General features: G+C 42.1%; 1 protein-coding gene across 1 annotated transcript in view; it reads right to left on the reverse strand.

Moving 5' to 3' along the window:
- KLHL20 (kelch like family member 20) overlaps positions 1 to 23,021 on the reverse strand; it is a 1,442,445-nt gene that overhangs the window by 1,295,437 nt on the left and 123,987 nt on the right. The window lies entirely within an intron of this gene.

The following is a 23,021-nucleotide window of genomic DNA, read 5'->3' on the forward strand; positions in this document are numbered from 1 at the left end:
CAAGGAAAAAAAGCTGGTGGCAAAGAGCTTCTGTGGATCACTAGTGATATCTGCATTGCTTACTGTACTTATTTCCTTGTTTCACTTGAAAGAAAGTTACTGTTTGTCGTTTTTGCATTTATGTTACCTGTAACACATTGCACTTAAGTTACCTGGCACTTGCTCGCTAAAGCAATTATACAAGTCAGCACTAAAAATTAAAAGCACTACACCCTCACTCCCCACTGGCCCTTGTTTTCAATTATTAAGGAATTCCCAATATTATTCTGGCATGTCCAAAGGTCAGTTGTCAATCTCCACTCCGGTCCAGCTGGTGAATCTGGGAATCTTGAGGCAATGTTACAACTGTCTCATGTACACAGACAACCCTCTCCTCCTCCCAACAAATTCCAACACATGTGAGAGATGCAACCATATAGCCAAACTGGAGGCTAAGCTCTCTCAACTCAGTACTGGCATAACCAGTCAGGAGGAGAAGGAAACCACACTCACTACAATTCCAGTCTCACATAGACCCACCACGACAGCAAACCAAACACAATCACACAAAAACATACTCGGAGGCTCTAAATAAAGATCTGCCTAAGCAGCAGAGACCTCCAAAGCAGACATCCAAGAAACCACTACCCCAAAACAAAACACGTGCAACACATATCTCACAAAGCCAGTGTGCCGAATAGTCACAGCCCTTAAGACTAAACAACACACCTGATACACTTGTAATAGGTGACTCTATCGTCAGGCACACTAACGTCCCGCTCACCAGGCTGAACACTGACGTCCCGCTCACCAGGCTGAACAAGGAGAGGGTCACGGTGAGCAGCCTGTCTGGTGCTAGGATCCGCTACATAACACAAGCACTCAGGTCACTCCACGGCAAGTACAAATATGGCTCAATCATTGTCCATGCTGGTGTGAATGACCTGAGACATACCTCCCTGGACTACATGAAAAGAGACATAAAGGAGCTCTCTGAGCATGTAGGCCAGGCCGGTATGACCCTGACCTTGAGTAGCATCTTACCCTCACCAAGAATGATGCCACAATATGAAGACAAGATGATCAATTTCAACAATTGGCTTAAGTACTGGTGTCATTCAAAGGGGATCCAATGCCTGTCAGATGGGATGATATGCTCGACAAGCCATGATGCTTCGCTAGGGACGGCTTGCACCTGTCACCCCTGGGCTTTTCGATATTGGCAAAGGCTCTTGCTACCCCCATAGTGCCTTTTTTAGGCAAGGCTCAAAAGACAAACCCACCTTCATAGGTATCACAAGGGATAAGAAACTAAGAGTAATGCTACTCAACGCCAGAAGTCTAAACCTCAAGATGCACGCACTCGAAACTCTCCTTAGCATGGAGAACATCGATATCTGTGCAGTAACAGAAACCTGGCTCAGGGCTCCCGAGAGCACCCCAGCACTACCAGGTTATACCTCATACCATGCTTTTCGGCCCCAAAACTTGGACCGAACCACAAAAGGAGGGGGAGTATCGATATTCATCAAAGATACCCACACCTCCAGGTTGGTGGCAAAGCACGGCCAGAGACTATCCATGTGCAACAAACAGTGGGTAAAACTGCCTTCCAGTTTATAGCCTGCTACAGACCACCCTCCCTAACCCAGGACCCCCACTCGGCCTTTCTGAGAACACTGGAAAATATGAAGGTCTCTCCAAACACCATTATATTGGGCGACTTCAACTACCCAAACATAGACTGGGAGCATTACTCTAGCTCCAACACCCTAGCCCAAAGGTTCCTAGAATTTATAAACTCAAATGCTATGGAACAACTTGTTACCACTCCCACAAGAGGGGAAAACATACTGGACCTGATCATCACCAACATGGGGACTCTATGCTCCAGACCAGAAGTGTATCCCTCACTGGTAAGATCAGACCATAAACTAATCTCACTGGATATTCACATCCCGAACCCACCCCCTGCTCAGAAAACCACAGTGAAAAACTTCTCTAAAGCAAATTTCACACTCCTCAAAACCGAGGTGGAATCCTTCAAAGCCCCAGGGCCTGTGGAAAATACGGCCCAGACCGCAGGATCCTTTATAAACGCATTCTATGAACACCTTCAGGAATGCATGGATCATGCAATCTCAAATAAAACCAAGACCCAATCCTCCAAAGGCAGACGTCCTGTCTGGTGGACCCCAGCCATAAACAAACTATACAATAGAAGGAGGAAGCTACTAAATGATAGAGCAAAATCCCAAAAAGGGAAGGCATCACTGATCAGTATTAGCAAAAAACTACGGGCACTCAAAATTGTCTAAGGCCAGCTTCGAGAGAAAAATTGCACAGGACACTAAGGATAATCACAAGGCTTTCTTTAGTTAAGTTAGGAACCTGGGTGGTAATTCCCAGATATGCTCAGAATTAGTCCAAAATGACAAAAAATACACTGAACCCACAGACATTGCCAACATCCTAGCTGACAGGTTCAGTGCAAACTCCCCACCCCCCCACCAAAAGGGCAAATATCTATCCCAGCAGAGTGCTGCCCCCCTGACATCTCAGATGCTCAGGTAAGAGCCGCTCTCTCCAAAGCAAAAAACACAGCATCAATGGGACCAGACGGTGCCCCGGGCCGCGTCCTACATGAACTCCAGGAAGAGCTAAACCCAAACATAAAACTACTGTTCAATCTCAGCCTTACTACAGGATATGTACCCAAAGAGTGGCGTATAGCAACAGTGGTCCCTCTCCACAAAGGTGGTGCCTCAACGGATCCTGGAAACTATCGTCCCATAAGCCTGACTAGCTTGGTCTACAAAGCTATGGAAAGGATCATCATTAACCTTATAAATAAAGATATTGGGGACCTACAGACACTGGATCCTACCCAGCTCGGCTTTAAGGGCAGATCCTGCCTCTTAAACCTGGTCAATTTCTTTGAAACAGTCACCAAGGCCATTGACGAGAGGAAGGTGGTCCACACAGCCTACCTGGACCTCGCAAAAGCCCCAATACAATACCCCATTTGGGCATTATAGATGAGCTCACCCGCTTAAATATAAACCCCTATGTCACTAGATGGGTTGCAAACTGGCTCAAGGACAGAACCCACATGGTTAGAATTGCTGGAGCCATGTCAGACTCCAAACCAGTTACAAGTGGCGTCCCACAAGGCTCAGTCTTGGGACCTCTCTTGTTCGGTATATATTTCTTGGAGGTACAGGCCAACACGGAAGGACAGTGGCTGACCAAGTTCTCAGATGACTGCAAACTGGGCGCCATAATCGACTCTCCAGCCGACACAAGCATCCTACAAAAGGGCCTCATAGAAACAGACAACCGGTGCCAGAGCCATGGCCTCAAGCTAAACGCCAAAAAGTGTATAGTTATCCCCTTTGGCAAAAACAAAGTGCCCACAAATTACCACATAGGTGGTAATCCATTAAATACGGAAGAAGTAATTAGGGACCTGGGGACCCAAGTTGATAGCAATCTCTCATTTGAAAACCACATGGCCAAAGTGGTTAGAAAAACATTTTATATAGCCCACCTAATCATGAAGGGATTCACATCTAGATCAGGGGAGGTCATCATGCCTCTTTACTCATCAGGTCCATAATTGAGTACAATGCCCCTTTTGGGATGTACCTTACCAGACACCTGCAGCAACTGGAAAGACCCCAAAAGTACCTCACCAAGAGGATCAAAGGGCTCAAACAGATGCCATATGCTGCCCGGTTAAAGAAACTCCAGCTCTACTCAGTGGCATACCGCCTGCTCAGAGGTGATCTGTGCCTGACGTATAAAGCCATGTCCAACCCGGAATTAATGGACATGCTGCACCTCAGAAAATCCAAATCCCATCGAGCTACTCGCTCGAGAGACTTGACCCTCAGCACTGAAATAAATAGGACATGCTGGAGGGACAGATTCATAACCCAGAGGCTCCCTTCACTCTGGAATAAAATCCCAGTCCAGGTTAGGCAGAGTCCCTCATTGACTCTCTTCAAGAGGAATCTTGATGAGTGGATGGGAGATCGTACGTTTACCCCGGGTATCACTTCTGTGTCACGGTTAGACAGAGGCACAGTATACTAACCTCGAAATAGGGCATAGCAAAATAAATTTAAAATGGGTGGCGAAAGCCAAACACATTCTGGCTACGATTATAAATGCCCTAGGGCAGATAGCCTAGTATGAACCTATGAACCAAAGTAATTAGGTCTTCGGCCATTTTAAGCATCTATTTTTTAGGCATGGAGGCCTGTCCAGGAGAGTGCTGTACTTGTTTCTTTGTCTTTAGAGCTGCTTTAGTCTTTGCCTTTGAAGCTGAAGTTGGTTTTATATACAACTGTGTAGGCCTGAAAACACACTCAGAAGCCAATGCCTGCTGAGCAGCTCCAGACCCATCTGAGGGAATAGTTTCCGAGTGTCCAATACCTTGAGTTTCCAGCAGCCTAGTCGGCTCCATGTGGGAGTCGGAAGCGGCCTGTGGCTCTGAGGTAGCGGGCGTCAGGGGCGCCTCACTTAGAACCGACGAACCGGCGACAGGCCTAGCAGAAGCCTCGTCGGTTTTGGGCCTTGGATGCCCGTCCTTTTCTTTTTCTTTGCGCTTTTTATAAACTCCGGTAGTCGGCTGTTCCGACAGCAGTATATAATTGAATCTTCTGCCAAAGTAATGAAATGCAAAATCGTACCGACGCTTAATAGTGCGTTGGTTAAATCTAGCACAAAACCGACAACTAGTAACATCATGGTCAGGGCCTAGGCAAGGAATACAGTAAGAATGAAAATCCTTATGGGGTATTTTCTTCCCACAAGAAATACAATTATTAACTTTCTCTGACATCGGTCTGGAGCAAGAAAAAAAGTTTCCCGAACGGGGTAGTTAGCTTTAATGAAGACTTTGGATCTGAAATTCAAATTTGAAAATCTCAGGAGTCGGCCGACCGGCACTTGCGTACTGCTTTTGCTTCGGGCACCGCACGGCAAGAAAGACTGAAGAAAATGGCGCCGGCTGCATCTTTTATACCCCTGGTGCACTGACGTCAGGGAGGAGGTGACAGCAACCTACGCCGGACCTAGACTTTGGAACTCAGGCCGACTGCGGGTAGCCTGCCAGCAGGATAACCCAAATGTAATGACTGCAACAGTGAAACACAATAAACATCTTCAGATTCAGAGATGGAGTGATTTATTAGAATACATACAGGTATGGCAAGGGAGTTTGCAGCTGTTTAGAGGAAATATGAAGGGATGTTGTCTGCAGATACTGAGCATGGTTTGAGCTTGGAGAGTAGAGTTTTGATATAGTTGGTGGGAACAGGTTTGAATGTAAAGGAGTGTTTTGCATTAGTAGTTGGGTGGGTACAGAGAGGTTAGAAATGTTATTGGTAGAGGAGTTGGGGGTTAAATAATTTGGAAATGGATTCAATGAAATAGGTGTTGAATGTGTTGGCAGTTTCTTCAGGTGACTTGTCAGGACATGGGTTTGTTAAGGTCAGGTTTCCAGGATGTTGTATCTGGTTTATAGCATTGCAAATTTCTTTGGATCAGATTTTAATGTTGTTGGGGGCTAATATAAATCTTTTTTGTCTTTGTTGATGGCTTTTTTGTTTGATTTCCTAGTTCTTTGTACTTTTCCAAGTCAGCTGGATGTTTGGAATGTACCCATACTTTCCAAGCTCTATCTCGGGTTTTCACAAGGTACGTGGGTGTTTAGATAACCAGCGTGAGATTCTTGCTTTTGTCTGTACTTTTCTGGGTGGAGCTTGAGAATTTAAGATGCCAATGAAAGTTGGGTTGAAGGCTTTTATTGTATCAGCTACTAGAAGCTGTTTACAGAAGTTCCAGTTAATTCTAGAGAGGAGGGCATTAAACATGTCAGGGTTAAAGTTAGAAAGTTTGCGGCAGGTGATAAGCCAGTGTGGTTTAGAGAGATAAAGTGGTACATCTGAACACTTTTATAGGTGAATGGTCACTCAAGTCTGGTAGTGTTTCTGGATTATGGTATTTGCTGATAATAGAAACAAGTATCCAGTCTATCAGGAAGCTTGGGGAATGAGAGTTATTGGTATGGGTAGGTTGAGGGATTAGTTATGTAAATCCATAGAGATTTATATGATGGGGAGAGTTTGGATTGCAGAGGTTCAGCCAATTCATGTTTATGTCCCCAAGAAGGACTGTTCCATTAGGGATATTTTGGGAGAGATATGAAAGTACATTTTCCAGTAGAGGAATGTTGTCCCCTGGTGGGATATATATGGCTACTACTATTATGATAGTATAGTCATTAAGTTTTAGGTTTGCTGCCAGTATTTCTGTAGGTGTAAAGGAGGGAATTGGTTGTTTAGGATAGGAGAGAGTGAGGTTATTAGAGTACAGTATGACAACTTCACCTCCTTTTCTTTTTAAGCAGTCTTGGCAAAGTATGTTGTAACCAGGGGGAAGAATGTCTATCAAGATTATGGGTTTTAAGCCAAGTAGTTACACAGATACCGTCGGGCGTATGATGAAATATCTAAGCATGAAACTGGCTGAGTTTGTTAAGGATGCTTCAGGTATTGACAGAACAGAAGGAAATTTGTTTATTTGATGTAGCTGTTTGGCTAGTATTAGGAGAGGTATTTAGTGTGGTGGTTGGGGAAGTAGTGGGACCAGGGTTAGGATGTATGTCGCCTGACAGGAGCAAGGTCCTTGGAAAATAATATGGTTTCATTTTTAGTGGGTAGTTGTTGAGGTATTTTGACTTATTCTTAGATGCAAGAAGATAGGAGGTAGGGATTTTTATTTTAGGTAATAGTATATTCACTGGAAGGATAAATGCTGAGATGCAAACAGGTTGCTGAGGGTAGGGGAGATGTGTAAGTGAGGGTTGGTGGGGACACTATGGATGGGGTTAGGAGTGTGGGAGGGGATGTAATAGTGTATAGGAGGGGTAGTGGCGATAACAGGAAGCTAGAAAACATTGAGACTGTCACCTTTTTGAAGAGGGGAAAAAAGTTTTAAAATTAAACAATTAAATACCTATGTGTTGAAAGTGACTGAGTTGAGAGTTTGGAAGGGGTAGGTGGATAGTAATGGGATGAGAAGTAGTGAGATAAAGTGGAGGGGGAAATAAGCTGTGATAGAAGTTAAGGAAGAGTGGGGTGTGGCAGGTTGTACAAGGTACAGGAAGGGGGGAGTATAAGGGTGGGTGGGTGGAAGCAGTGGATAGGTATAAAGGTAATATGGTTGGGTGGGAGAGGAGTGAAGTGAGCCTGAGTGTAGCGACGGTGAATGGAGCAGGGTTATGCCAGAAACCAAGGAGTCTGCAGAGCCAATCAGTAAGTAAAACTCAAGATAGAGGGAAACTCTGTTAATCTAGGTATAGTAGTATATGCAGTATACTATCTTGTTATTTGACTTTCCTTTTGCTACGGTCTACAGTAATCGTGTACAAGGATTAAAGGAGAGGAGGGTATACCTGAAACAGTATTTTTAAATTGCGAAGCACATTTGTAGCAATATGGATGGCGAGTGGTTAAGGTTCCAGCCAGAGGGTGGAAAAGGCAAGGCTTCCGTGATAGTTTGCTCACCGACACTTTTCTAGGTGTGCAGGATTTTATTTTAGATGGTATAGTTTAGTTCAGCTCAGTAAAAAAACTGCATTTACATACTTTGCTTAACACTTATTGAGGTAATATGCTGATTGCCATTTGTAGCTAGAATCATTCAGTTTAACTGCTTGGTCAAGACAAACACTGGCTGAGTTTACAATTAGTTTTAGGGGGCAGCCCAGAAGAAAAGAAGGAAAAATACAAGGTAAGAGAGGTTATAAGGGTCTGCAGTACTGGATTAAACCACCACAGCTACAAAGTACATTAAAGAGCAACATAAAGAATGCTAAACATCAGCAGTTTACTCTTACAAATAATATTTCCGCTGCTTTAAGATATAGGTATTGGACTCTCTTCATTGGTTTGGACAGACATGGGAAAGGCAGTAGTCTATAGTCAAAATATGCAAGAATTAAATTTGAGCATGCATTGAATCACAGAGACCCTAAATATAAAACAGCTAGTTTCACTAAGCGTTCTCCTTCAATACATATGCACACTAATGCAGACTTGTACAAAGAGCTAATGAAGCTGCTAGCTGCTACTAATGTAACAGTTTTAGAACAGTGGAACAGCATCTAGGTGTTAAAGTAACATTTCAATATAACTCTACACAACAAGTTACAATATTCAATGGGAGCAGGACATAAATGCAACATTCGACAGTATATGATTACAATTAGATTCAGTGTAACAGACTTTGCAGTATGGACAGAGCACGAGCAGTAAAAACAAACTTGCTATGTTCTAATGCTCAGTATCTGCAGTACATTTTCTTCCAACAGTTTGATGCAGTAAAGGCATTTTCATTCAGTAGTAAACACAAAGGACAAGATTCAACAGTGCCACATTTAAATACTGCGACCTACCTGATGAGCACGCTATCACAAAGCCAGGGGCAAGGGGAAGCCAAGTAGATAGAGTAAATGTAATTCATTAATATTATGTGCTTCCACCTTAAACTCTGACAGAACCTCAAATGCACAAAATGTGTTAAGCAAAAATGGGTCAGTGAGTATATATAGTAAGAAACATTGTTTCCTACAGGCATAAAGGAAGAAGTTAAGGGCTACTGCTGTTTCACTCACCATTAAAGACACCTTTTCCACCTTGGGATTTGAACTTCACCACTGACAAGATCATCCAAACCATATCTGAACTGAATGGTTCAGTAGATCTAAAGTTGGTCTTCTTGGGTAATGTTCTTGTTGGCCATTACCTCTACCCACAGGACTTGACAGATGCATGCCCTGATCTGAAGGGAAACTTATTTGGTTAGTCACAAGGATTTAATGTCCCTCAGTACTGACTAACATTTTCTCTCAAAACTGGTCTAAGAACTTTAATCTAATAGTCTGTTTAGAGGCAACAAATTAGTTGAAAAGGCACACTTCATAAACCTGACATACAGTAAGTTCAGGTTCTGCTGTAATAAGTGCTTAATGATCAAGACAACAGACCGACCGTGTGTCTCCTTTCTCCATGTAAGGAAAGGATGGCTGTAGCTAAGCAAACACTATCCAAGGGAATTGCCCGTTATCTGCACCACTGTTTACTACCAGGCAGCTAAACATTCATAGGAAAACGTACTACAAATGTCTGCTTCTAGTGCTTGTTCAAATAATGCATTCGCTGCAAATTTTGTGCTAGAGCATCCTGGTTATTCAGTCACACCTTTACCAGCAGTTGTTGCTTCTATCACTACAGAACGTGGGCCACCTTTTTCTTCATGTTTCTGGACTGAACTTTCTTAGCCCTAGTCTTTAGGCCTTTCTCCTTATCCTCTTTCTCAAGCCTCCCCCGCAGACTTAAATTTACACTACCTGAACTTATTTATTACCTTCCTTCTACCTCCTTGACTTGGGATAATCTTTCCATTCAGCTTCAGCATATACACGCTGGACAACAAAGCGTATTACTTTATATTTTTTTATGCTGTTCAAGTGTGCTCTCCTTGTACGCAGTGGTCAAAATTTAGTTAAAGGCTGGGCACATCTTACTACTTTAGTGTCAGATGTCACAAGACAGTGGTGGAAAATGTATCTGCCCCCTGGAGAGTTGGATAACTGTATTAAGCAGGGGAATACCATACGAGTAAGCATCTGCCCCTGGAGAATTGGATAACTGTATTAAGCAGGGGAATACCAGAAGAGTAAATACCAACAATTACCCCTTGCAGAGGGCCTTCTTTTAAGAACATCTGATATAACAAATAATTTACACCTACATAAAAATGTTTGCTATCAAATTATCACATTAGCTTCCTGTAGGCCAAGCACCAAGCTGTTCATTCAGCGTTAATGATAGATACCTTGCCGTAAAGACTGCAAAGAGAAGATGTGAAGACTACAGGCAGTGACTATGTCAGTGAATGCATCCCTTAATTCAGCTGCAGAGAACATGGACATGGGCCACAGGTGGCCACCTTCCATACACCTGGATGCGGAGTGAGCTGCAGAGCAGTAAACGCACAAACTGCTAGCGACTTAACCCCACTTCTGAAGTTTGTTCCAGGCAAGACTGGATCTTTATGATGGTACTGCTGACCCATAATAAAGAGAAAATCAAATGTCACTCTTAATTTGTGGCCTGCATCAAACTAGTTACATGTCAACACAATGCACAAACTTAAGATTTCGTGAATGACTGCAATAAAATGTTTACCATGGGGCATAAACAGTGTCTACATAAAAACAAAATGGATGTGTAAATCCTAAGAGGACAGAAACCGCTAGTGTTATACTACAGCCCAAGAACTCGGTTACAATGCAGTTCAAAGACAAAATAACTAATAAAAAAATATATATTTCAACATCTGAGGAATGCATTTTCACATGCATAAAGTTCTCCCCCAAGACTGCCTTCTACCTAAACTATGCTTAAAAGATGGAGAGGAAAGAAGTAAACCTGATTCATGGTTAAGGATCACCATTGAATCTTGCTAAATACAGCTGCTCCGTTACCTTCAAGGTACATATTTTCTTATTCATACTGCCTTTTCACATGCACTGCTGCATTTTTTTAATGAAGAATGCAAATTCATTCATTTAAGGACTCCTACTTTATTCTATTAAGACAAAAGCTTCAATCACAGCTTAGGCAAACAAGCAAGAGGAATAAGGCAGAGAACTAAACCTAGAAAGGACAGTCCATCACGTGGTGGTGGCACATACTAACACACATACAGACAATTTAGAAGAATTGCTAACTTCACAAAATGACATGTCTGTGGGGATAAACTATAAAACACTTTTTGCAACTTGTCCAGAGGATACCATACATTTGAAATGTTAGTAGTACCTACAGATTTCTGTATCCATCACAGTCAGTTCACATCTAGGTATACTCACCCATGATAACACCAATAAAATTCAAATTATTTTGGAAGTTTATTTTGGAAGCTGTCCAGAGTTAGCCAACTTATAAAAAAACATTTTATGCATATAGCATTTCAAACTGCCACACAAGCAACGACTAAGTAGCAGTGTACTGACAATGCAGGCAGCTTTGAAAGGCATTTTATGCTACAGAAACTGCAATGATGGCAAAAGTTAGCTTAAGAGTGCCTGAAATGAGGGCTAATGTTGAAGATACTGTGGAAAACTTATTTCTCATAAGAGTGTGGCGATCCTACACTAATGTTGACAGCACAATGACCGAGGAAAGGAGAAGGACAAGGACTCTTTCACAGACACTCAGATCGGCATAAAACAAAGGGCACTGTTGTCTCTTAAATGAAAACGGGTAGTCACAAATTTCAAGAATCCATTATGAGAGGCTGCTAATCATACAGATGTCCAAAGGCAATGCTGGCACAGGATTAGGTTCTACAAATTTCTAATCTGCAAGTAGAAATTGGACAACATCCTCTTGCAGCTTCACCTGACTTGCACTACAGTATATTTATTTGCTTCTCTTTAAATCATTCAGCACATTTCTGTCTGTAAGGAGTGACAGAGAAAAGTCATTTAAGTGAAATGAAAGCCCATCAATAAAACCCTTTAAGACATGACAGCTGCAATATGTAACTATAACCTATCTGGCACACAAGTTAAATATCTTCCATGCTCGAAGACCTTTCACTTGCCAGCTTTGCTTGCATTAGCTTTTTATACAGTCATTAGAAATTGGAGACCCCATTTGCTTTAAGCTTATTCCCACTTTACAATTACACCAACTGGATATTTAACCCATTCCACCAAAACATTTTATACAAGTCCTGACTGGATAGATCACACTTTGAAGAGAAAGAAATCACTAATCTCATTTTAAAATAAAATAAAACTGTTAAATATCAGCATGAGTACAATCACAACTCCACTTACATAAATTGCAGGGGGGGAAAAGTCAAGCACCCCAAATGTCCTACACAGCAAACCTCCTGGAGGACTGTTATATAACAAGGTAGAACAGTTTAGGTGCTCGGCTGCACAGACTCTCGCCCTTCCATCTGAGAATATATTAAGTTCACAACTAGTAACCTCACATAACATCAGGGAAACGTTTAATAAGTGTAAGTACAAGGTCAGCAATTCCAGCAGCTATCATTTAGTGTTAAACATGACGTCTGATGACACAACAGAAATAATTATAGCAACAGAATGTTTTAAATTATACCTTGGTGCAAACAGTCTTCTTGTATTATTACAGATCCTTATCTAGCCACTCTGGATATGTGCATTTACTGAACCTGGATACAGCAACTAGCGTCTCAAAACAGGAAAGTATAAAACTAAAAACCTTTCCAGCAGCAGACCCACAAGCCAGGGTGACACAAAGTACAAACTGCTAGACTACCTTAATTTGTTACTTAGATAAAGAAATCACCCAAAAGGTTAACAGTTGCTACAACTAAAAGGTCATACAGCAGGAATAAAAAAGTCAGCAGGTTCACATTAGCATAGTGATGGCTTACACTTTATCAAAAAATAAATAAATAATGTTATAGTCGCATAAAATGCTGACTTTAGAATAAAAACATTTCAACTGGATAGCACAGTGCCTAGCAGTGCTGGCACATGGCTCCTGGTTGTCCATTATGGTTTCTGATGGAGGTGTCCTTTGTGCAGTTTCCATGTCCTCCCCGTACTAGAGAGTTTTTACTAGGTGTTCTGGCTTCCACACACATTTGACAGACATGCTGACAGGTGAACTGGCAAAGCTGCCCTCAAGTGTGTGTGTGTGTGTGTGTGTGTCTGTGTGTCTGTGTGTCTGTGTGTCTGTGTGTCTGTGTGTCTGTGTGTCTGTGTGTGTGTGTGTGTGTGTGTGTGTGTGTGTGTGTGTGTGTGTGTGTGTGTGTCTGTGTTTCTGTCCTGTCTTTTGGATCTGTAAGAGCTAACCTAAAACCTATTTATTGGCATAAAAAAGGATCACTTTTTTTTCGGAGGGTAGAGAAAACCCTCCCATGGTAGGCCTTTACTCCCCAAATTTCCCATACTTAACCTTTTACTACTGACCATTGTACAGAAATGTCTACCCATACTAATGGCCATCTGTCTGTTTTTGCTTTCTGTATATTAATGCCTGTATTTTTAACACTTTCAATATGTTGCATGAAATTTCTGGTGACTTTTACGGGCATAACTTTCTATACTGCAGACTTAGAATGGGTTCCTAACCTCAAATGCAAATGAGCAGGTTGTTTTTATCATCTACCAGCAAAGTAGTGCTTTTTTCTCCAATCTACAAGCAAAGTTCTGCAGTTCCAGAGGAACTGTCTGTAGGTGCAAGCAGTGAATCAGGAAAAGAATGAAACATGAACCTGAGGCATCTGTATTAGAAACACGAAAATTACTACTTTGAGAAGAAGTGACAAGCAGTTCAGTAAAAATAAAAGTCTGATACGTTGAAGGGACTACAAGCAGAAGCAGCATCAATCATTTCGGCATAAATCACAACAACACACATTAATGGCAGCCAAGTCACTTCTTAAGGCTGAATAAAAAAAAAAAAAAAAAAAAACAGTTAACTGAAAGTACAAAAGTTGTTTTGACATCTGGGAGGACACTGACATGGGACAAGAATGGATGGTGTGGGTACAGGGTGAATACAGGCTATAACATGGGTTGTCAGCAAGATTAAACCTAATTTAAGGATATGGCCTGTGGATGTAGCTGTCTATTTGGAGTGACTGCCCATATATGGAGGAGTAACTTCCTTTTTTGGAAAGTGTATATAGTAATATCAGCTTGCAGTGAGTTAAAAGTGGTTGGGGGTTAAAAATGAAAATATACACAGTATTTTTTTTTTTTCTTGACTGTTTTATTGAAGGAAATTGTGTCATGGACTCGGAGACAAGAAGCTGCAGCTGCATACAAGACCTGTCTGCCAAACATTAATACATACATGAAAACAAAATTCAGCACATATGATTACTGGCAAAGTCTGATTGGGATAAATCCCTTTTCAGCGGACGCCTGGGAAGGAAAGTTCCCGCAGTTAGACTAAAACAAATCACAAAAATTTTATAACACAACATATTAACTCTAGTAAAGAGTAGTTTGATGGGAAAGTTACAGAAATGTATATGTTATAATACAGCAGTTAAAAGAACATCAATTCAGCAATGGCATCAATTGCATCAAGAAGTACAACAAGTTGAAAATAGTGTGTGCATGTTGAGTTGCAAGTTGGAAACTCGTATTAAAAAAAAAGTATCATATAAAATACAAGAAAGTAATAGCTTATCACAACGATGGACTTATCACTTATATCATGGAATGTAAACGTTTTCTTTTAATCCAAAGTACACAATTATATTAAGAAGGGTTCAAATTGCAATCTTACAAGAGACACACTTGTATAAAAATGAGCATGTGAATTTGGTAAAGAAAGGACTTCAAAAAAAGAAGTTATGTACTTACCACAACATTCCACCTGTGTTGTCTATCTTCATTTATCCTTGACAGATGGGTCCAGTTCCGATTTTGGAACAAACTCTGACGCTACTACAGCTCACACCAGCCAAAAACTCTCAAGCTTCACCACCACCCACAATCCCTCTCTCACAATTACAGCGGATCGAGCTTGTAGAGAATGTACAGATAGTAGAAAGGAAGCTCTGATGTTGTCAATCTTCCTTTTAACCTTGACAGATGGGACAGAGTCACCCAGCTACCCAAGATCTTGGGTGGACTCACAGAAAGATATTCCTGAGCACCATCAAACCAAAGGACACTCTTTCCCTAGAAACCAAGTCCAGTTTGTAATGAGTAATAAAGGTATGGGAGAAGCCCAAGTAGCTACTGCACATGTATCATTCACTGAAGCTCTGGATTGGAAAACTGCCGAGGTGGCTACTGATCTTGCAAAATGGGCTTCCCGGGCCGAGGCAAGGTTATTTTCTTCTTATCATAGATAAATGAAATGTAGTCTTTCAGCCATTTGGCCAAAGTCACCTTGCTGACTGGCTTACCCAACTTTGACTGGAAAAGGAAACAAACAGTTGGTCAGATTTTCAAATGTCATTTGTTCTGTGAAGACAGAAATGTAATAGTCTGTGAATGTCTAGTAAATGTATGGGATATTCACATTTGTTGGAAAAGTTTGGAAAGAAAACCAGTAAATTAATTGCTTGATTGATGTTAGACTCAGACTACCTTGGGTAGAAAGGATGGCTTTGTTCGTAAAGAAACTTCATCTTTGTGGAAAATCAGATAAGGAGATTTTACACAAGGCCTGGATCTCTGAAATCCTTTTGGCAGAGGTATAGCTACCAAAACAGTGTCTTCCAAGACAAAAACTTCTCATCACACTCCTCAAAGGGTTCAAAGGGAGAATGTAGTATGGCTTGCAACTAAGCTTAGATCCCAAGGTGGCAGCGTCTGATCTTTGAAAGGAGGTTTCAACAAGGGTGTGCCTCTCAAGAATAATTTACGTCTATGAGAGGCTAAAGAATGTTCTTCCAAACCATTTGTAATCTGACAGCAAAAGGGGAAGCTCAAGCATGAAAGAGAGAGACTAAAGAGTCTAAAATATGCTCTATAGAAGCAGAAAAGGGATTAATATGTTTTTTCATGGGCCTAAATGGTAAAGCTCTTCCTTTTGCTAGAGTACAGTTTATGAGTGGAAGGTTTATGAGACGATAAGAGAATGGGGCGTACTGGGGAGGAAATAGTTAGCTGCCTGTCAACTAATGGAATTAAAGGAACCACATTGTCAGTTTGAGGTTCAAAATGTCTGGATGAACATGTCAAGTCTAAATTGGACAGAAGGTCTGGAGTCAAGTCCAGAAACCAGAGTTGTTGAATCAGATAAGGCCAAAGTAAGGGGAACTAAATCTGTTGAATCCAAAAGGGGGCAATGAGGATTACTATGCTTCTCAACCAGAGTGCTTTCTGTAGGAATTTTGTATCAGGGGAAAGGCATACAGGAGAACGGTGGGCCAATTGTGGTGCAGAGCGTTTCTGGGCGACTTCTCCTGAGGGGGATTCAGGGCAAAGTAATTGCTGCAATTGTTGTTTGGATGAAGCAAACAGAACACAGCAAGGTCGACCCCGTTGACCAAAGACCCTTTCCGCCACTTCTGGACTGAGAGACCACTTGTGAGGCTGGAGGACACATCTGCTGTGTTTGTCTACAATCACACTGAACTCCCTGGAATGTGTGTTGCTATTAGAAAGCAGTCAGAAGAGATTGCCCACTGCCGCACTCTTAAGGGCTTCTCGATAAAGGGGATAAGACTTGGTTCCTCCTTGCTTGTTGATGTACCAAACTACTGACATATTGCCAGTTTAACTGCAACTGTCCCCTGAGGAAGAGCTGTTTAAAAGGCCTGCAATGCTAGAAGCACTGCTCCTAGCTCTAGGACAATGATGTGCAAATTGCCCTCTAAGGGGGACAAAGTGCCTTTGGCAGTCTTGCCCAGAAAATGCCCCCTCCCAATCTGGGAGGCATCTGTGGGCTCTGGAAGAATAAAAGGCCAACCACAGAGAATTTGTTCAGAATACGTCCACCAAAGTAGTTCCCTCTTGCAAAAATTGGTGTTCACAATTTGGTCTGATAAGGGCTGGCAAAGGATAGACCACCGAGAAGCTAGTAGCCATTGCAGAATTCTCATATGAAACCTGGCTAGAGGTACTAGAGTTATTGAGGCTGCCACTGACCCTAGAGTTTGCAAAACTAGTCAAGCAGGAACCCTCTTTCTGCGGATTATCTTTTGAACTTTTACTATAAAATTCTTTGGAGTCTCTCTGGCGAAAGGGATGCTATAGTCATTGCCATATTTAGCACAGCCTCTATGAATTCTAAATTTTGTGTGGGAGTCAATTGGGATTTCTCGTGATTTACCATAATTCCCTGGTGGGCACAGATATTGAGAGAGTGTAATTCCTGGCTACTATTAACTGATGCCTGGTTGAAGCAGTTATGAGACAGTCATCTAAGCACAGAAACACCCAGAATCCTTGCAGTCTCAGGTGAGTTGCTACTACTGTCATGCATTTGGTGAGGGCTGTGATGAGACCAATGGGCAGCACTCTAAATTGGTAATGATTGGCTTCCAGCCAGAAGCGGAGGAACATCCTGGAGAGTTTATCCATTTTTATGTGGTAATATGCATCCTGAAGATCTATCGAGCACATCCAGTCATCTTTCTTCAGAAAGGGAAGAATTAACTGTACTGTGACCATCTGGAACTTTGTTTGACAAACTGATTTGTTCAGCATGCTGATATCCAAAATCAGTCTCCAGTCCCCTGTCTTTTCTGGCACTAAAAAGAATCCCGAGTAGGTTCCAGATCCGCACAAAAAACAGGCAAAATCAAAAAAATATAAACAAAACAAATGGAGCCACAGAGACTGCTCAAAATGTAATGGCATTCTGGTGCTGGTTCTGGATCATTTCTGGTCTGGCGGGACTTCTTGGAGCACTCTTGTCTAGCAGTTTTTGAATTTTGTGCACTGCTGAATCCCTCTTACTGGGTGGAACAATTGGGGATTTTTTGTGTACAGGGGAGGATGGGAAAAGGGGATGATATAGCCTCTGGATATGATCCATTGCACCCAGGGATCTGTTATGTTTAGCCAGACGTTTAGGTGGGGGACACTGTCTACAGAGGAAGGCAATTGGGCCTCCATTCAGAAGCGTTGAAAGGGCTTGGAAGCCCTGGTTCGGTGGACCACCTCTGCCGCAAGGACAGCATCTTTTGTTTTGGTTCCCCCCTCTGCCCCTGGGGGAATTGCTTCCAAGTGCGTCTTGGAAAGGCCCTTGGGATTTTTTGAACCACATCTTTCCTCCACAACTCTCAATCCTAGAAAAAGACCTTTGGGGGTGGAGAAATGCATGCCCACGACAGAAAGGGTCTTACCATCCTTCACATACCTGGATAAAGTCTCCCTTACTTTTGGGCCAAACAAGGATGTTCCGTCAAATGAAGCATTGAAAAATGAAGATGTGAATGGTTCCACAATGTCACAAGTGTCTCTCCTTATGGCTATGCTTGTACCCACTGCTGTGGATGTCCCTTCGGTTGTATGTGCGATTAGCCTCATGGACAAATTAACTCCGACTCTAGGGTGGCTAGCTGGGAAGCCAATTTTTTTGGACTTCCTCAGCCACAGCTCCCACCAGGATATCTGACAATTCCTTGATCAGATCCCTTTGAAGTCTTGCAAAGTGTGCCAAGAAGTTTAAAGACATTAGAGCGAAGGTTGATGAAGCATAAAAACCCACTTCCCAAATCTTTCCATAGCCCAAGACTACCTGTTGGGTGGATGGACAGATGCTCTCCTCAGCGAGTTCCTTTTTCGTGGCTGCAGCTACGACCATGTCATCCACCACTAACCCCTTCGCCCAGAACGGTTTATCTTGAGGGGCAGATATTTTGCCAGGTCTCTTGCGAATGGGTTTGATGGTGTCCAGAGCCTTCCACGCCCATGGTGAAATTTACTGAATGAGTTTATCAGCGAATGGGTGTCACCCACGAGGTAGACTAGTGAGTTCCAAAAGCCTGCAGGTAAACAGATTCCTCCAAGGAAGGGTTTTGGGACTTCCAACCACCCCTTTTCTTTAAAATTTCTAGGATGTCTCCAAAGGAGATCTCTTCAGGTGGTGACCGTGGGGACCCTTCCCCCCCTCATCAAAATCTGTGACAGATTCTTGAGGGGAATTTAAGTGCTTCCTCTTGCACTTTTTCTGAGGGAACCTCCTCAGGGGGATAATCTAGGGAGATTTCAGAAGACGACAGAACCTGAATCAGAGAAACCTGAGGCTTCAGCACCCACTGTCCCAGTGGAGAGACAGGTGGAACAACAGAGGCAGGGGGGTACCTGTTCAGAGGAGGAAGGTACCAACAGAGTCAGAGTCACTGTAAGGGGCAGGACCCTCTCCATTGCCTCGAAGGTCACCCCCCCCCACAAAGAAGGAAGGGACCCCAGAACCAAGATAGACTGCCTCAGGACCAAGCTTCAAAGAACAGACCCTTGACATGGAAGTTGGAGCCGGACTAACTTGAGCCAAAGCTCTGAAAAGCAGGAACTGCTCCAAAAAACCTCAAGTAGACACCTGCCCCCCGGAAACGACAGGGTAGCTATGTCTTCGAGAGGTCTACAGTTCCAAAGCTGCCGAAGAACTCAGGGGGATTGCAGTTTCTTAAGATGTGAAAATCTCAGGTACCAATACAGTCAGTGCCAGGAGATTTGGAACAGAAAACTCTAAGGCCTCAGTGGAGGAGTGGTCAATGGGATGAAAAAAGGCTCAGTTCCAACACTGAAAGGAGTCGGAACCAAAAGGGGGCCTGAAAGTCCTCTAGCCCATAAGATTTTATTCACAAGTCTCTCCACATCAAGCTCAAAGATTTTTGATGAAGTGGACCAATGACATGGAAGGAGATTCAGGCCTCTAAAGAAAAACTTCTGGAAGATCACCAGTGAAGTGGTCTACAGATAGGGACTAAAAAGTTCTTGGAAAAATTTCCCTTGAATCAGATACCTTAGGTTTGCAAATGTAAATCAGTGCCATAGAAGGAGTAGAAATTTTGTCCTGCACCGGGGCCTTCAAAGTCAAAGGACTTGACAGTTGTCAGCGGCGGAGCAATAGCTGTCACCAGTAATTTAGAGTCAGAGGCCTCCAGTTCGGAGGATACTTTCAGAACTAAGGATTTAAATTTCTCAGTTCTCGGAACAGACAGAGAAGTTGAAACCAACACACACCACTTTTTTCCTTTGTCCACAGAAGATGAGGATGAAGGGGAGGAAATGTCAGTTTTGGCTTTGCCATCAGTAGATAAGGCTTCACTGAAGGCGGAGGGGATCAAACCTTTCAAAACAAGTTTATCTCATCTCTCAATGAGGGCGCGATGACTGAACCCATGGAAAATGTTGCAGTCCTCTTGTAAGTGAACAGACCCAAACAATAAATGCAAAGGGAGTGAAATCTGAAGAAGGGATTTTGAGGCCGCACTTAAGAAGCCTTACCTTTCTCAACGATGTTGAAAATTATGGCTGGAAAAACAGTGACACTCACATGCACTCGCACAGAAAGTTTGAGAGAGAAAATAAAATTCTTCTAGGGGAAAAACTATCAAAGATGACAGCTACAGAAATACACCAAGGTGTACGGGCAGAGAATGACATTTCGAATTACACTAACATGTATGAATGGAGAGAGAGAAAGTATTAAACTAAGGGGTAGAGGATCAAGTGCAGAGAAAAAGAGAAAGCTCTAAGAAATAACAGAAATTTACCTAAACCCTAGGAAACTCGGGAGCATTGGCAAAATGTAACCATTTCAGAAAAGCGGCAAATGAGATCTGAGGTAATTGTGAAAGAGGGATTGTGGGTAGAGGTGAAGCTCAGGCATTGTTGGCTGACGCGAACTGTAATAACAGCCAAGTCGGTTCCAATATCTGAACCAGACCCATCTGTCAAGGATAAAATAAAGATTGCTAAAAAACTGATCTGATCAGGGATGAAGGAAAAAAAAGGGCAATAATGTTGTTGTTTTTGGTCCTTCGGCTTTTCCCAGTTAGGGGTCGGCACAGCGGAACTCCGGTCTGCTAATGATTGGCAGTAGATTTTCACGAACGCTGAGATGCCAGCTCAACGTTCAACCTTCAACGAAGGCACGCCCATTTACGCATGTCTTTCGAATGCCCACCCAACCGCGGGGAGGGCATGCAGACTCCACACAGAAGGCACTCCCCACACTTTAAGCCGAGAATCGAACGGGAGAACCTCTTGCTGTGAGGCAACAACGCTACCGCTGCACAATAATACAGACTAAAAAAGGCAACTGATAGATTTGTGCTAATAAGGGGTTACTGGCAAGGAAGGAGAATTACACTGGCACATAATTGTATATCACCTAAAACTGCTATTAAGGAGCTTAAGAGAATTATAGGAGAGGTCATTAGCTGCCAGCCGGGAATATTATTCATGGGTAGGGCAACATCAAAAAAGCATCAGGGGGCTAAAAGAGAAAACACAACAATAGGGAGTAGATTTCTGAAGTACTATATGAAAATATTTTAAACTGAAGATGTGAACTTAGTAGCAGAAAGCCGGATAGAGTTTACATACTGCTCCCCTAAGGTACAATTACAATGTTAGACTGGACAGAAATTATATTTCAGAGGAGCAGTGGCCATTTACATGAAAGCTTTGAAATGCATCCAATAACTATTTCAGACCACATGCTAATAAAGATAAAGATACAGTTGCAAGGTAATTAAGTAAAACAGACAACAGCACGTTCCTACTTACCCATTAAAAAGAGAGGACTTTAAGGAATGAGTAGAGTAAACGATTCAGTTCTTTGGGAAGGCAAAAATGTCTACAGAAGGAATAGCTGAGGAGATGCACAAAATGAAAACCATATAAAAACATGGTAAAGTGACAGATATGGGAAAGAATCATAGGAATAATTTAGAGGGATTAACAAAGGATGACAGGCAAAAGGAAGCTCTACAAAACAAGTAGAGAAGCAACTACTGAGTACTACAGGAAAACCAAGAGAGCTTTTGGATAATGTGCATGACTTTAGAAAAACTGCTCTTTGATAACAACCACAGAGCACAAACACTACTAGCACAATGATTCATGGAACCTAGGACTAGGAAAAAAACAAAACAAGAGACCTGCAAAAGGTACTAAGAGGCATTTTAAAAATTCAATGAAAATCTGTATAAAGCAAAGAAATGGGGAAACCAAGAAAAGGCACAAATTTAAGCCTTTCATAAGTATTTCCATATGTCAGGGGTAGAGAAAAATGAGGCCGAAGAATTAACTAAATGGGAGGGGATGTGGAAAATGCTGATATATAACCAATCAATCAACAGGGAAGATTCCTGGAGGAGATGGTATTCCCCTGGAAGGCTGTTAAGTTGTGTGGTGGGGGGGGGAGAACCTGCAAGGTTTTGCTTAACAATATTTTGAAAGAAATGATAGTAACAGCATGTTGGAAGAAAGCTGTGGAGGTCTTACTACACAAATAAGGCAAAGACCCTTCAGACCCAACTTCTGAAAAGCAAACCGTTATTCTGACTTTGGACTGTCATTGAATTTGAAAGACAGTCACTTTCTTTTCTGGAGCTTCTTTATCACTGCTTTTTAAAATCCTGTTTGGTGGCACCTTGCTGCTTGAACTGCTTTCTGAAAAAGACAGCTAAGGTGGAAGGATTTTGTTTTTTATTATTATTTGCCTTAAAAAAAGGAGGATTGGATTATATGGGTCACCCTTGAATCAACTTTCCCATCTCAGACCTCTTAAAACACCTCAGCTGCAGAAGGGCCAACCGCAACTTCCTTGTCCAGAGAATTTAAAATTTCAGTTTTAACATCTTGATTATAAATGTAATCAAGCAAATCTTCTCATGACTGACCCAGAAACAGCAACTCTGGAGATAGTATCAGCAGACTTTAAGGCATGTTTAACTAGTTTAGCAGTCTGAAAATAACTGTACTGGGACAAAAGCCAACCAGAATGCAGACTCCAACATGAATTGAGCTTTAGTGCCCAATGAATGACCAAGCCATTTTTTAAATAAGTATATAGATTTAGACATAAACAGAGGAAGTCTATTCCACAAACAAACCATACAATTTGACAGGGATTTAGATTTGGCGATAGTTCTACACTTGCCAATTACTTTTTAATAAAGGAGTAGTTCTAACAGAATCCATAAGCTCAATGCATAAGCAGAACTCATCATTCCTTAAAGTGCAAATGGCCAAATCCATTTTTGTCTCAGAAAAAACTATAGCTAACAAAAATAGGACCTAAATATTCTAATCTGGAGGGATATGCAAATTATTTTACCTCAGAAATTCTCTTGGTAAACTTCCTCTTAAGATGCAGAAACAAAACAGGCATTTGAGGAATTTTTTGCCTCAGAAGAGGGAAGCTTAACAGGTAATTTCTTCACATTCATTAAAAGAAGCATGTTTTTCTTATATAAAAGTACACACTCCCCACCTACCATTTTGAATACTGGTGCAATAAAAAGTC

The sequence above is a fragment of the Protopterus annectens genome, chromosome 10.part0 (assembly GCF_019279795.1).
Source record: "Protopterus annectens isolate FY-2018-M chromosome 10.part0, PAN1.0, whole genome shotgun sequence".
Lineage (NCBI taxonomy): Eukaryota > Metazoa > Chordata > Ceratodontiformes > Protopteridae > Protopterus > Protopterus annectens.